The sequence below is a fragment of the Dysidea avara genome, chromosome 4, assembly GCF_963678975.1.
Source record: "Dysidea avara chromosome 4, odDysAvar1.4, whole genome shotgun sequence".
In the NCBI taxonomy this organism is placed as follows: domain Eukaryota; kingdom Metazoa; phylum Porifera; class Demospongiae; order Dictyoceratida; family Dysideidae; genus Dysidea; species Dysidea avara.
Window position 1 is genome coordinate 48,339,051 of NC_089275.1, and position 15,249 is coordinate 48,354,299.

Consider the following 15,249-nt stretch of genomic DNA (forward strand, 5'->3'; position numbering starts at 1 on the left):
CCAAATCTCGACTATATACCTCTCTTGTTAGATCCCAGTTTTTCTACTGCTCGGTCATCTGGAAACCCCACCTAATTAAGCACATTCAGCAACTCGAACGTGTTCAGAGGCGTGCAACTAAATACATTCTAAATGATTACTCTACTGACTACAAGTCTCGTCTTATTAATCTCCATATGCTACCCCTGATGTACATTCTTGATGTAAATGATGTGATGTTCTTTCTTAAAAATCTCCACAACCCCCACAATGGATTTGACATCAATAATTTCATTAAATTTGCAACTGGTCACACACGTCTAGCTTCTGGAAACAAGCTACTCCAAACAAGATCACCTGACAATTCCACTAGTAACTTTTATTTTAACCGGCTTCCTCGCATCTGGAATGCCCTTCCCGTTATCAACTACCAGGACAACCCACTTAAGATAAAGACCAAACTTTTAGATTATCTGTGGAATCATTTCACTGCAAATTTCACCTCCAACAACACCTGCTCTTTTTCATTTCTATGTCCATGCTCAAAGTGTTCAAAGATCCCTCACCAACCTAACTTCAACTCCCTTTAACTGTTAATTTCCCCCCCTTTTAAGTAATCTTAGACTAGTAAGTAAACTTTGTAGCTAATCACTACTACAATTTAGCTTCCGGCCACTGACACAGGATGTCAGTGGACCATCAGTGTGCTGCCATATGTCCCAATTCTATCATACCAACATCTGCAACTTGTATGTATGTAGGTATATGTACACTGTAAAGTTTATTATTATTATTATTATTATTATTATTTATGATAAATTTTTCACCTTTTTACTAAACAATACTAAATATCTTATTGCTGCTTTTACATGACTATTATTTACATTGAAGTTTTGTGATAGATGCATGTTGAGGGGAATAACCAAATCAAAAATTAAGTGAAGAGTAGCTATAGAGTTGAGGTTGATCATGAATATACTGTGTAACTGGTCTATTAGAGTAACTAAACCTTTTCCACTAGTGTAGCAACTTTGTATCCCATTGTTCTCCACTACCACGTATTCATGGAACTTCACGTTAGCTATTGTGTGACTTTTCACAAACATTGTCCACAATGGTGTGTGGATTGCTTCTCATACTGTTCTTCATCTGAAAACAAAGTGCAATAACCACTTCTCTTTTCAATAATTGACAGGGGGTCAGAGGCTATTTGTTCATATAATTAATTTTATAATAAATCTGGTGCCTTTTTTGACTGCAGCATGCATAGTCAAAAATCATTTTTGTGTTTTATATAATGTTACACTTAAGTGAGGATAAAAATCCATGGTCATCTACGCCTGAAACTAAATTAGTGGACTTCTACTTCAGTCATGATAGAACATGGCTCATTTACTCCATTGATTTTCTTAGTTACATTAGGAATGGCAGATGAAACAACTGTGTTTTGTAAGTGCCTTGCCTCTCACAAGTGGGATACACATTATGCTGCCATAATGGGATGGGTAAGGTGCTGCATATCTTTTTCCTTTCTGCATGCTGCGGCTGCTGCCATTAGATGTCTCTGAGGATCTAGATCTTCTAGGGATTCTTTGGTCAATCTCCAACATCACTGCCAATTGACCTAATCCAAGCTGAAACCAGACTCGTTTCATTAATTTATTGATATTACATTAGTTTGTTTACTTTTTATAAATCCATGTATGGATAGCTAGCATGATAATAAGAGGTGCTGTGGTGCTTGATATTACACAGTACTAAACATGTATATCAAGTCAGTCATCATGTACAGTAGCTGTTAAGTAGTTATTATCAGAGTTAGCAAACACCAGTGTATTGTCGCCTTACTAGTGAATGTACTTTGTACTATACAGCTTTGACATATCCATGCTATGGTCAGCAATAGTATGGCTTCTGATTATTACACATACACACTTGTGCAGCTACCTGATCACAATAAGTCAAGTACACATAGTGGTACACAACAACATCTTTGCTCTGGTATGAACTTATATAATCTGGTTAAATATAGGTAATTAATGATACACATATATACACGTATATAGGGTTTCCAAATGAATACGTTAACATGATTGGATACTTATTTTGCTACAGAAAGTGTGTTATGATTGTAATATGCAGGTCATGGATGAGAAGAAAGACATATTATAGGAAGAAAAATGTAAAGTTATGGATCGAGTTTTTATCCCCAAAAGTACTCACATTTTGCTCTAGCCATATGATAAGATGAACAAGATGACATATTTCAGTTGTGAAAAAATGCTTTTATTGGTTCCTTTAGACTTCATATTTTCCAGTAGGCCTATACTTCTTCCAAATTAACTTCTATGGCTTCTTTCATGGTTGGGGAGCTTCCTAAGGTGGTGTTTAGGCATGTGTTCTATTAGGATTTTGGCATTAAGCATATAGGTGATCTCTATTAGCCACTACTGTGGTTCATGATAATATCCACAAAGTAATAGTTACACCATGGCCACAATGTGATATATTGCCCAGACTAGGGCATAATATCAGGTGACCATGAGTCCATGCATTGGTTAGGTAAAACTAAGCCCAAATAATTCTTTTGATCAACCCAAAATGCTTTCAACTATAGCTATAGTTGCTATGAAATTTTAAATATATTAAATGGAATTTCTAGTGGCTGACTGACTGACTAACAGACTGATGCCTTCAGACAAGTGTAACTCAATAACAGCTAAGGCTACAGGCTTGATTCTTTCACTGTTCAACGTTGCTTCAGCCGAATACCTGCCTTTTGGCATACCGCATGAAGTACATGCAATGCATTCTTCATGGACTTACCAGTGTCCTCCTACGTACGTGTCCCATTCATCTTTGCTGACAGCAAAACGTGTTGATTTGGCTTCTGTGATTGGCTTTTCAAATATATGGTTGTTGTCTTCTTTATGCAAAGAAAACATACCAGGGCATTAAATTGACCCTTATCTTAGAGGAGCATATTATTTTTGAAAGTATTCTAAGAGGGAGTAGACACCTATAAATTATAAACAATTGCATACTCTGACCCTTAATGTTCAGAGCATGCGGTGACCCACACCCCTTAATGATTCAGTGGCAGTTTTGCCATAGAAAACAAGGCATGGCAAACCACCCCCTTTTAGTATTATGGAGCTTGAGACAATCAGTGAGATCAATAAAAGCAGTCACACCCACACATGCATGCATAACATAGCTATGCTTTAATAAAACGTTGACAAACTAGTACAATAAAAATAAGTTTAAAAATGAAGTAGGGTTTCAGTGATATAAAGTAGTGAAACAATAATTATGTGGAAATCCTTACTTTGTCATTGAACAGATGTGGTAACAAGCCAATGTACCACATAGTTATGTTATTATAGCTATACCATTATTCATCTCTTTTGTTCAATTGCTGGAATTAGTTTATTATTGTACTATTTCTCTAATAGAACAGTCACTGAGAATTTCAAAATGTGTACCAACAATGTTGAAAAAGAACTTGTCCAGGGTTTACAGGGGCCTCCATACCAAACTCCCAAACCCTTCACTGCATCATTGTTGATCAGCTCGCTAAATTTCTGCCTTTTAAAAATTGTAGCTTAAATCTATATATATATATATATATATATATACTCTCAATAGCAAAAGTTGATAATTTAATTTTGTAGATCTACCAGTGGAGAATCTAGATTGTACTAAAGTTTGATGATTACGAACAATTGTATAGTATTGCAGACTTTAATTATTTATAGAGTGCACATTTTATTCGAGGATTTCTAATAGAATTGTATGAAATAGGCCTGTTTTACAACTTGGCTGTTTTTGCAAGGATATTTCTACCAACACAATACTTCTGCACGCTGGGGCCCAGTCCTGATAAGTAGTAGCTGTACATGATGACATGTACAAAGCACTTGATGGTGGTACATACAAGTACACAAAATGGTCATGTGGTTGTGTGAAATAGGTAACAGTGTAACTACCTTGTGATGGGCTATATATATATGTCAGTTATTTCCAGATGTTACTCCACCGTTACCCCTCTAGCATGGGGGAGACCACCTAAGGAGGATGTGATTCCAAAATGAATAGTGGGCTAGACAGTGATCAATGACAACCAAGCCATAATGACTCCTTCTCACAACCACGGCTTCTTCACTTTCCAATTACCTCAGATAGCCAAAGTGGTAGAGAATACCGTTAGCCACATGCCATCAGCTGATCTACTCTCTACATACTTTACCACACAACTCATCAGGCTATCGAGGTAATGTCCCACACTGGAGCACCTTCTCTGGTCACGGGAATTAACAACCTAAGCTGGACCAATAACCTACCATCCCCACATTGGAAAATGCCACTGAAAATCTAATAACAACTTTTAAACAAATTTCATACAAACACACTTCAAACACTGTACAATATTCACAACAACACAACTGGTTGCTTATGAATACACCTGAAGATCACTATGCATAAAAACAGTAATCAATGTTTTCAAATTATTAATTAACTTGATGGCTCCATCTGTATAGACCTATACACGACATCTATAGCCTCCTTCATGAACTGGTCAACACCAACTATGAAAAACTGATTTGCATATAAGCCCTGGATGTACATAAGACAATCAAAAACAATAAATTATTTTTATAGAAAGAATTATAGATATTCTTTTCACATCTTTGACTGAACTGTTACAACATATGGCACACAAATTCTCACCTAACCCACCAAGTGAGACCATACACCACCAGAGCACTCTGGGAAATGCCAGACACACTTGATGATTGTACCTTAAATGATATGGCACATCATGATAGTACAATACGCACTGCTGAAGAATCCACAGAAGGTGCAATGGGCTGCACCCAACTATCACAATTCTCCAATTTGTCTATCCAACAGTAATGACATCATCAACCCCACAAACAGTGGCCCTAGATGTAATAGAAAATCATTGAGAGATAGGAAGAAATCAAAACCACATGGCCTCACAAATGCACTATAACAGGTTGCCTTACTTGTACTGATGGCAACATCATCAATTTTTGAAATCTAGAATTGGATAATCACCAAAAACATCTTCTGTGTATGTGGACTGTCTTTCATTCCCTCGGTCAGACATAGCGAACTCAAAGAGTCGATGAAAGACCTACGAGAGTACATCAAAAATTTGAAAAATAACTATACAAAGATGTACAGATATGCCAATACTAACAGTAAACTTAAAACTAATTCAAAACTCAGGGATAAAATACTATCTACATCACGGAAAGCATGTGGCACCAAACAAGCAGAATCATCACCAGCCGTCCGACATATAGTGGAAGCAGAATAATACTATAAGGTTTTAAACAACCTGTGTGATATGAAATCAATGGTATGCTGTATGCCTACAAACTTGTCTCTGTAAATTTGTTTGAAGGACTGTCTATGACCACGTACTTAACCCAATACACAGTCCTACACACACTGAGAAGCTAACAATCTGCTTACTACAACTGGTGGAGATGTGGTTAAACAACTACAGCTGAATTTTAACACAAAGCCATAGATGCACTACTACAAATCAACATTTTGCTCTGGCAAGAAAAGAAATAAGATACAACTTAAAGGTAAGTCCATGGTGTGTGCATTATATGTACTGTGGTATGCCAAAATGTACCCATCGGGCTATATAAAATAACTTCTAACAGTGAAATAACATAATCTCATCTGTTATTGAGTTACAATGGCTACAGGCATTAATTGACTAAGTAAAAATTTCCACAAAATAAAAAAAAAAATGATTTAATAGCAACTGCAATTAGATTGCACTGAAGACACTTTTTAATTCTTCCTATAGAGTAACCAATACTGCCGAGGCACCACAATGGTATTGCAATACTGATTTTTGGTTAGTGCTTTCTTTTATCATGAAAAAATGCAAACCTTCATGATTCCACTATAGAGGATACCACACTGTACGATAAATTCCATGCACGTAAGTATTTTAATGAGCTGGTTCTGTTATGAGGGAAATTTTGTATACTACTGTACCATTGAAATGAGGTCTGACAAAGCAGACGTATACAGTTATGGTATACTATCCACAATAAAAGGAATAGACAAACTATCAACTAAAGATACTATAAATTTTCAACCTAACAATTCACTGACCCTGACGTTGTCACACAAGCAGCAGTGATCATCCCAACAGTAAAACTGTAGCAATAGGTAAAGAACTTCACACGATATTAGTAAGACCACAGCCTGTGTGTCTCAATGGAATAACAAAGGATGCTACTTGAGATTATCACCATATAGGATGGTTGTGGTCTAAATAAGTCAGACTTCAAAACACAGGGTTCTATGGAATTTAGAAACTCTCGGGCTCTGTAGTATTACATTCTCTTCATTTGGGTGCCACCCCACAACACAGGCATTTCAGGTTACAGTGAATTGTTTCTTATAATTATACAAACATAATCACAGTCTTAAAATGGATCTGAATGGGCTAATACCTGTTATGTAGCATAGATGGTATTATGTTACTTATTCTGCTAGCTTTACCAGTATATCAGCTATGTCTATAAACTACATGTATCCTCATGTCTAACAGTCAGGGAAACTGATAGTTGTGTGTGAATTAATTGTAGCTGCTAAAATTAGAATTTCAGAATACACAAAGCAACATGGTCAAGACAGTTTACTGTTAGTTTGAGTCAAGTCCATGTTCAAGTACACCTTACTGCTGACATCAAGAACTCTATACCATTGTACACATTAAGGTATTTTGTTGGTGCTTTGTGGAGACCACATGTGGTGACCACAATCCATACCTAAAAAGTTATAATGCTACCCTGTACGGGGAGTTTGTAAAAGACGGAATAAGGAATAGCGGAATAACCGGAATAACTCGCATCACAACGAATGGGCATTTATATGGCTTATGCAATATTAGGGTGATTGTACTGTTACAGCTGTGAACTACACTGCTTCGTCACTCATAGATGTCCTATCGAAATGATTACTATACGCTCTTACTACTACTGTATGTAGCTAAGCTAGAATATACAGTAGTTAGCTATTAGTTTCGTTTTCGAGTCTTCATCCTTCCAGTGGAGGGATGAAACGAAACAGTGTACTAACCCCTTTTGCTCGCGCTATTCCTTATTCCGCCTTTTACAAACTCCCGGTACCATACTTTACATACAGTAGTAGCTAGTAATGTAATTTTGCACTTCGTAAGCGGGTACTGTATGTTAAGTATGGTACCAACGAGCAAAGGGGGCGTGACAGTCGTTTCGTTTCATCCCTCCACTGGAAGAATGAAGACTCGAAAACGGAACTAATAGCTAACTACTGTATATTCTAGCTTAGCTACATACAGCAGTAGTAAGAACGTATAGTAATCATTTCGATAGGACATCTATGAGTGACGAAGCAGTGTAGTCAGGGGCGTAGCCAGCCAATATTTGATGGTTGGGCATAACATCAACTTAACTACACACACACACACACAAGAAACACGCTCACTTTCATGTGAGACATTATCAAAGAAAAATATAAAAAAGTGTATGCACACAAGGTCTACAGCTACCTATACTATAGTGTAAATAAATGTTGCTTGCATGCATGCATACATTTACTAGCTATATGCTATCTATTAAACTTGTAGGGCAGGCATCCACCGACGATCGCCGTAGCTGAGTATCACGTGACATCAAACTGCTGAACCTACAAGAACCAACAATGTAAACAGTTCATCACATGTTTACCACAATCACTGGTAGTATGGTTTACAGACCAACCACCACAGCGATATGAAATGCTTTTCAATTAAACACCACATGGTCCCAAATGAAGACCGGGGCGCTAATTTATGAACTATAACACAAATATCAGCATGCCAAGAAAGCTTCGTCCCAGACTTATAGCAGCCAATGTACATTTTGCATGTATCTGGTGTAAACCACAACTCGGTTAATCAGTACAAATTGTGCACGTGACGCTTTATAATGACTTGACCTTTTCTCCATTTCCAGCTCCATTTGCATATGCTATTATTGTTAGGCCACTCCAATTGGTAATTATGTTTCTGGTCCTTTGAAAATCAGTTTTAGGTGCGGGCGGGCGGAATTCAGCAACAAAGCAACAATGAAGTGACTGCTCAATTAGAGTATTTTTTTGTGATTTACTGAATGTTCTATTAGAGTAAATCGATCTGTACTATACACTCCGCCCATTTCTTGCAGGTTTTCACTGATAAAATACTTAGATGGTTAGATTTAGCATACTTGTTGCAGCCCAATATTTGTATCTGAAATCCAGGTTTTTCAAAAAGCTGATGCGGGCATTCTTCCCATGTATTTCTGAAATGTCACATTCTCCAAAAAAGGATGCGGGCGGTGGACCAGAAACATAATTACCAATTGGAGTGGCCTTATCTAGAAGAGTCACGTTTTCCTGTTTTCTTTCATCAGCAGTAAGGTAGGCTATACGGTACTTTCCTTATCAAAAAATACGCTTGACAAATCCACTGAAACGAAATCTTTTGCTGCCAGCACCATCCACACTGAATCCTACTGACGATTATCACTCACTGTGACTCAGAGATACAGTACCACGGCTGTAGTGTACCACACTTTGACTCCATTTTAAATTTCGAATTTAAACCGTGCCAAGGAGCGTGGCACGTGCGTCTTTTATAGGGACTTCCCAAGGGATTTTACGCGTAATGGATCACGTGATATACCATCTATCTCGATCCCTTCTGAAGTCATGGTTCAAGAAATGAGGTACATGTTTACGCTTTACAGTACCAAAGTAGGGTGGTTTTGTGTGCTGCTGTGAATCCTCGCGTGAATCTTAAGCTACTTGTGATGGTTGGGCAAAAGTTTGTGATGGTTGGGCAAGAAACTGTGATGGTTGGGCAAATGCCCGCCCATGCCCACCCTTGGCTACGCCACTGAGTGTAGTTCACAGCTGTAACAGTACACGCCATCACCCTACATTGTAAGGATATCTACGAGGGATGAGTTCACAGCTGTAACAGTACAATCACCCTAACATTGCATAAGCCATATAAATGTCCATTCGTTGTGATGCGAGTTATTCCATTATTCCGCTATTCCTTATTCCGTCTTTTACAAACTCCCCCCTGTACACTTGTATTGAAGAGTAAAATATCTGATGGTCATTAGCAATATGGAGGTCCTCACATTAGTTTATCTGTTTACTTGACCTTACAGGCATTACTCTTAGTGGATAATATTACACACAAGTAGAAGTTTTAAACTCTAAAATGAGAAGTCATACTTGGTACAACACTAAATTCTGGACTTTTTACATTACATACAAAACCCTTGGGGATGATATGGACTTCTGATTTATCTAATATGTACATGAAACTTGTTCTTAAAAAATTATAGACCATTTAAACACTTCAATTAATAGAGGATTCATTTGAAATTTGTCGACAGTTTAGATAACTAACTGGTCCAGGACCTATTTGTACACTAATATACTTACTTTTTGGAACATGTACATATATGGTCATATCTCAACATCGGTAGCTGAACATTTACTCATTGGTCACATTCTGCAGCCATATTCAAGTTGGTGTCGCCAACATGAAGTGTAGATGTGTAGAATTACATCATTAACCAGTTCTTCACTTGTTCATCTGGAGGAGAATAAACACAACCAATAGAATGACTACACAGAGAAACAGAACCACACACAGATAAAAACTACAGTAATAAACAAAGGTACACAACTCTTAAATGTACCTCCTGAAGCATAAAGCTTGTTAACTACATGTGTACTACTACATATTACAGTGCCAGAAATAACTGTTGGCCATTGGTCACTTCCAAGAAAAATTACGTTTTGACTGACTATTTGGAGGTTTGGTCAGTCAAATGTCCGACAAGCAGCAAGACAGTTGGTAGAAGGTCACAAATTAAAAATCAAGCAACTTATAACAGATGTCACATCAAGCTGATATCGTACCTCACAGCTGCTCAACGTCCCAGTGATGATGGAGTGCCCATAGGATGTTACCACGTGACCACAGATGACAGGAGACTTGTTGAGGTCTCAATATTTTAGTGCACACATTGTATTAGTAGATTTAAACTTCATTGTTTTGCGAAGACTTTGGAAGATTGGAAGCATTTAGACTATGTACATTTGAGGATATTCGAGTCTACTGAGTAAAGCGACTTGTGTCTAGTTTTTGGTGGGATCCAGTTGAGCCACATTGGCCAGGAGTGATGCCCCTTTCCACGTTACTGACATCAGGGATATACTGAGCAGAGAGCGATCAATCTTAAAGTACAACAATGGAAACCAGCAATATCAGATGATAAATCATATCATAATCTCATGGCCAAGGGCAAGCTGGCTCGACATGGATAACGTACAGGATGTTAACGGTTGTTGCTGTAGCCGAATCACTGTGGTGGTTACTACATTTACTGGAGCACGTTTCTTCTATAGATGAGGTGTGGTTACTACCAAAGCCGTGGTGTTTAACCTGATATATATTCGTAGCTCTCGTACTTTATCCTAGTCATCATGCTGTAAGGTAGCTAGTCATAGAATACATGCAAATTAGTTAATGCACACATTTTGATTAACAAATTTAATAAGAGCCCATATGAAAATGGGCTCCTAAAATGTACGTGGTGGAGTTAGAAACATGTTTCTAGGTGTTCCATATGCTGGTGATCTGTGAAGGATTGTTTGTGGTGTCCAATAGTATAATATCCTGTGATGCTGTCCTCAGAAGCACATCAGCTACATACCACTTGCTGTTCCCAGGAGACAAGATGGCCAATCAAATCTGGAAATGGCCTACCAAATATAATCTTGCTAGAACATTTGACCAGTCAATGATTAATTCTTATTTCTGGCACTGTATTAGCAGTGTTTTCTGAGAAGATGAGTTAAGCAAAACATGTAATAACATGAAAAAGTGGTGTATGGGTGGAAATGAACTACCAGTTCAATGAATACATGAAGGATTGACGTCGAGATTCTTGCTATCCAGTATTGAGAAAAATGAGAACACTCATCCTATTAGTTTAATATAACACTTCATTCACTTACTCTATGCAATACCATATATCGGGAAATGTTCGAAAAATTCGAAAATAACTATTTGTTTTCGAAAATATCATCTATGGTGTGGTGCAGTAAAGAGGCATTGTTTCGAAAACATTTTTTCAAATTTTCAATCAAGCACTCTTTTTTGAAAATTTAACCTTTCCAAAAATTTCCCCGCTATACGGTACACAATTACTATATGATAATAATGGTAGGGCCTGCAGTGAAGGTCCGTCACACTGTATAAAATGTCAGTTGTTACGTTATACACCAAACTGTTAGGCTTATACTCTACCAATCTGCTAGGGTACAAAGCATTGTTAGTGACCTACCACATCTCATATACACGTACATACACTACCGCACACTGCCACATATACACATTTCTAGCAACAGAAATCTTGACAAAACCAAACACATCTGATGTGTACAAATTATAAATAATACCACATAATACACAAGGTTTCACATACTGTATGGATGTACTGTGCAGTTTCTTTACTATACACAAAGGAGGACAAAAGTTAGTACACATTGTACATACTGTGATATGTTAAACTTCACCAGTCAAGCTGAAGTGATGTCTAACAGTAAACAAATCTAGTTCACGGCCTTAGCTGTTAGCAAGTTACATTTGTCTGAAGGCAATAGTAAGTTAGTCAATCAGCAGAAAATTCCTCTACATTAAAAATAATAAAACTTGGTAGCAACTTGTTGGGAGCATTTTGGGTCACACTGAAGACACTTTTGGGCTTGGTTATACAGTAACTCATCAATACTGCCAAGGCATGGTAAAGGTACTGTGAGAATGGTTTCTTTTATGTGAGAATATGTAAACCTCCATGATCCTTAATACACAGTACTACAGTACTGAATTATTCACCTGTACAATACTTCTGTGCAAGTTAGTCAGTTTGAAACAACTACAGTATAAATGGAAATTTTTGCTGGTAGAAATTTTGCTGCTTCATGATAACAGTTTAGATAACTAACTGGTCTCCAGTCCTATTCATACACTAATATATATACCTACCTCATAGAACATGTACATACCTGTATATGGTGGACATGTCAACATCGGTAGCCAAACATATGCTAGTTGGTCATATTTCTGCGGCCACAATCAAGATGGTGTCACCAACATGAAGTGTAGACGTGTAGGATTACATCATAAACCAGTTCTTCACTTGTTCATCTGGAGGAGAATAAACACAACCAATAGAATGACTACACAGATAAACAGGACCATACACAGATCAATATCTTCAGTAATAAACAAAAGGTACTCAACTCCTTAAATGTCACTGGGTGAATGCAGGTCTGACACTGGTGAAGCATAAACCTTGTTAACTACATGTGTACACTTAAACACTAACAATGGTAAGAAGATCTACAATTTGCACAATTCAACTCCATTAAAGATTGATAGAGCAGTCACACTATTACCATAGAGTCTGGTTGTTAGGTATATTCCCTTAATAAAACTTCCAAGAAAATTATAAATTATTAACATATACTTGTTAAGCACACACATTTAATAAAAAACTCTGTCAATTTACTCTCTTGGGGTGGTGTGATTTGTAGTCACCATGTGATGTGTACTAATATTTGGAATCCAATTTCCTTCACGTGGAGCACAAGTTCCATACTGCAGAAGACCATTTTGTTGATAAGCGCAGCGTTGCTATTGGTCATATATACCATGTGAAAATTAGAGTCTAGCACAGTTGACGAACTCTTCTCTTGTATAACTGCACCTCATGATAGAGCTTTATGTTTGTCTACATGTGTGATTAAGTACCAGAAACAATTATTTAATGATGAAATTAAGAATTTTAAGTTTGATTAGGGATCATAGAAAAAAATAGGGAAACAAGGGAGGTTGCCTACACCTGCAGATATACTAGGGGACATTTAATCCCTAATTGAGTCATGGTAGGTAGATAGAATTAGGGATTAACTGTCCACTAGTACACCTGCAGGTGTAGGTGACCTCCTTGCTTCCCTACTTTTTCTATAATCAAACTTGAATCCTTAATTTTTCCTTATACTTACTGTATTTTACCGGTTAATAGCCATGGATACTATAACTTTAAAATGATGCAGGTACTATGCAAAGGTGGCTACTATCTGAGGGCGGCTACTATGAGCTAGTGTGGCAGTAACCTGCAGTGTTTATACGGATTTTCAAACGGCTGACCTTGTATAATCATCCTTTAATACTGTTAATCCACTTGGCTCCTCTCAGAAATGCTATTTCCAGGCTTAAAATAACTTCTTCGCTTAGTTTCTCCTTCAAACGTGTGTCATCAGCACTTGAATCAGCATATTCAGATGCAAGCCGCAGCTCTTATCCGAGGGTGGCTCTTATGACAGTAATTCAAGCGGCTACTATCCGGGGGGCAACTATTATGTGAGCCGCGGCTATTAACCGGTCAAATACAGTATTTTGTAACATTATTATGACTGATGAACCCACGCATACTGCATCAAAAGAAAGGATGGCACCAGACTGACTTGAAAGTGATGTGGCTATTATGCTTTGTTTTCAGCTATGTTCAGCGCATTACACAGTGCTACAGACGAAGAACAGGTAGGAGAAGCACCTCTGCAATCAATCCAGTCACCATGACAATATGGATGATTCAAGTGCCCCAGCTATCAATTATTAACTCGAAAGTGACAGTGACCATTATGCTTTGCTTTGAGCTATGTTAAGTCCGTTTTACAATGCTAAAAGATATTTAAGAACAGTAGGAGAAATACCTCCGCAATCAATCCAGGCACCATGGAAAATATGACAATTCCCATATAGGGAAGCCATCGCGCTACCACGAATTGACACCTTTAGCTGTCAGCAAAAAGAAATGGGACACAAAGGAGGACAAAGGTGATGCCTTTGAATGCTTCATTGCACATACTGCGGTATGCTAAAAAGCACATCTCAGGACAAAGTGACATTGAACAGTGAAAAAATCCGGCCCGTAGCTTTAGCAGTTAATGAGTTATGCTTGTCTGAAGGCATCAGACCGTTAGTCAATTCCATTGAATTAAAAAAAAATTAAAATTTTGTAGCATGTAGCAATCTGTTGGAAGCATTTAGGGTCACACTGAACTAACTGAAGGCACTTTCAAAACACAGGGTTCTATGGAATTTAGAAACCCTCAGGCTCTGTAGTATTACATTCTCTTCATTTGGGTGCCACCCCACAACACAGGCATTTCAGGTTACAGTGAATTGTTTCTTATAATTATACAAACATAATCACAGTCTTAAAATGAATCTGAATGGGCTAATACCTGTTATGTAGCATAGATGGTATTATGTTACTTATGCTGCTAGCTTTACCAGTATATCAGCTATGTCATTACAAAAGTGCCTTCAGTTAGTTACAGCATTACAGCATTAAGGCCAATAAACTGCTTGTTCAGTATGGATATATATGACTCCTCCATTGGGATTAACATTTTCAAACAAATTGAGGACATTTATCAAAACCTAATACAAGTGGTTTTTAAAAACAGAACAATGAAAGTATCTCGAAGTGACAAACTGTGCAGCTGAAAACAAGCAGTTACTTAACTATACTTAACTATGATAGGAAATGCTATACTAGTGTCTATTACACATTACCTGATGAGGTTGGTTATGCCCCAGGCTAACCCCCTTGGGGTTCTCAGTAAACACTGTCACCTCTTTGCCATCCTTGAGGGTTAAATTAACATATGGTACCACAGGAAGTTGACCAAGTGATGTCAAAATAGCTCCATCATCTAGTTGTCCTGTTAACACCTCCTAGTAGATATATATGACTATATTAGGTAGTTACTATAAATAGCATTACCTCATCATGTACAAATATGGTAGTCCCTTGTAATTTGGACACATCACAGTTGCTAGGTGACAACTTCTCCAATACTGAACTGTATTCTACTGGACCATGTGCACCTGTGGGTGATCACATGATCACTCTGAATCACATGACCATTTAGTGGATCACAATGATCACTGTATTGTATCATAGATAATAGAGTACATAAAAAGGATAAGAAACGCAAGAAATTTCTGGTTTGATTTCTGTTAGTTATGCGTGACTTGGAAAGACAAAACAGTTTTGTGCTCAAGCAGTGTTCTAAGCAGCGTTAATAGTTACAGCAAGTATTTAG

General features: G+C 37.5%; 2 long non-coding RNA genes across 2 annotated transcripts; both read right to left on the minus strand.

Annotated features, from left to right (window-relative positions):
• Positions 1–4,347: 4,347 nt before the first annotated feature.
• Positions 4,348–7,277, minus strand: LOC136252590 (uncharacterized). The gene is made up of 3 exons (XR_010699720.1): positions 6,148–7,277; positions 5,010–5,140; positions 4,348–4,925 (listed from the first exon to the last, which is right to left on the minus strand). It is a non-coding gene; the product is annotated as an uncharacterized lncRNA (long non-coding RNA).
• Positions 7,278–7,428: 151 nt separating this feature from the next.
• Positions 7,429–12,276, minus strand: LOC136252582 (uncharacterized). The gene is made up of 4 exons (XR_010699704.1): positions 12,136–12,276; positions 11,966–12,087; positions 9,502–9,655; positions 7,429–7,707 (listed from the first exon to the last, which is right to left on the minus strand). It is a non-coding gene; the product is annotated as an uncharacterized lncRNA (long non-coding RNA).
• Between the last annotated feature and the right edge of the window lie 2,973 nt (positions 12,277–15,249).